This window comes from Solanum tuberosum, unplaced genomic scaffold, assembly GCF_000226075.1.
Source record: "Solanum tuberosum cultivar DM 1-3 516 R44 unplaced genomic scaffold, SolTub_3.0 scf00214, whole genome shotgun sequence".
Lineage (NCBI taxonomy): Eukaryota > Viridiplantae > Streptophyta > Magnoliopsida > Solanales > Solanaceae > Solanum > Solanum tuberosum.
The window spans coordinates 570,830-572,726 of record NW_006239139.1 but is presented as its reverse complement, the minus strand read 5'-3'; positions in this window follow the sequence as shown (position 1 = coordinate 572,726).

Sequence of the window (1,897 nt, the reverse complement as noted above, 5' to 3'; positions counted from 1 at the left end):
CTTTGAGTGAAGATTTAAAGAATGGACACAACTATTCTTGAATGGAATAAAATGGGAGTGTAAGATTGTATTATATACACACATTTTGACCTTCTTTCTTATTGGTAGTATTAGCATTATCTTTATACTTCTTCTTCTTCAATTATGGTTATTATCTCTGTTTTTTATACTTCGATTATTGTATTATTTCGTTGTCATACTTGTTACTAATTCTTTTTTATTTGTTGTATAATCCTCTTCACTTTGCATTATTTTGTTGTTATTATTGCATTTATATCTATATTTCCTTTTTCGATCGAAGATTTATCGAAAACAGTCATTATATCTATATAAAATAAAAGTAAGATTTGTTTATACTTTGCCCTTCTCAAAATCTATAGATTACACTAAGTATGTGTGTGTAATCCAATATCACCAGAACATTAAGAATTTTTTAAAGAAGAGAAATAACACTAAGTGGATTAGTGCATTTTCAGGCTCCACTAAAATAGATATGATGATAGAACCACATAAAAACTCTTTTGCATATATTATATAGTATAGAGAAGCATTAAAGTAATCATGGAATCAATTAATAATAGTTAGAAAAAGAAGGGGTAAACAAAAGCTTTTATAATTGTATAAACTTTTGAATTCCCTTGAAGTAAGTACTCCAATGTCTATGTTTGGTATCTTACTACAAATATTTGTCTCGTATTATTAAATTATGATAAAATTAATTAATTTTTCTCATTTTACTCCTACAATTAATGTAGCCTTGGAACTTGGAAGTTTAAATAAATTTTGAAAATTCAAAATTTCTTTTTTCAAGAAGCTGATTAATATGAACATAGGACAAAAGTGTAAAGTTGATTAATCTATTAATAATTTCTTGATTATCGTATAAAAAAAAATGTCCATCTAATATGAAATGGAGGGAGTATATGTTTAAATCTCAAATGAGGCATTTTGGTTTTTCCCTCTAATCTCTTAATTTGTCAGAATTTCTAACTGGCGGCTATATGAAAATTTAATTTTGAAAAAAGAATATTTTCTTTATTTTAATTTATACTATTATTTGAATATGTACGAAATTTAAGAAAAAAATGAGGATATTTGGACTTTGTTTTTGTGGTTTTATATACATCATAATACTTGTGTGATTATAATTTTTTTAGTTTAACTATCTGATATTCAAGAATCATCAGTCAAACTTATTCATATTCGAGCTGCGCACTCTATGCCTTTTTCTCTATTTTTATTGTTTTGGTTTTTTAGTATCTTTGGAATTAGCATCTGATGTGAATTTCTGCATCATATTATCTTTCATGATTTGGTTGAGATTTTTTTAAAACATAGTATTTGATGTTTTGAAAGCTGAGTTGTATTTAGACTTTTTTGTCGATCGAAGAAAAGACAAAACATTACCATAAATGTTTTTACTTTTCTTGAAAGGAAAATATAATATTATTTTATATTTGGTTTATTCTCTCCTTTTAGGACTCCTTTTCTAGTAGGAAAGGTTTTAGGACTCTATAAATATAGGTTTGTTTCTTCTAACACAAGAACAATAACATCCACAATGTAGTCGTTTAAGAGTCTTGTTTATGGGGAGATTTATTCTCTCTAAAGTTTCAATGTTTTTCTTTATATTAGTTTTGATATAATACTATTTTGATTTTTAGTATAAGTTTTTTGTTATCTGATTTATCAACTGTATGATTTGCAAATTGCAAGCTTTCGCATGACGCCCTAATCCCCCTTCACAACCCAACATGTTTTTGTGGTTTTATATACATCATAATACTTGTGTGATTATAATTTTTTTAATTTAACTATCTGATATTCAAGAATCATCAGTCAAACTTATTCATATTCGAGCTGCGCACTCTATGCCTTTTTCTCTATTTTTATTGTT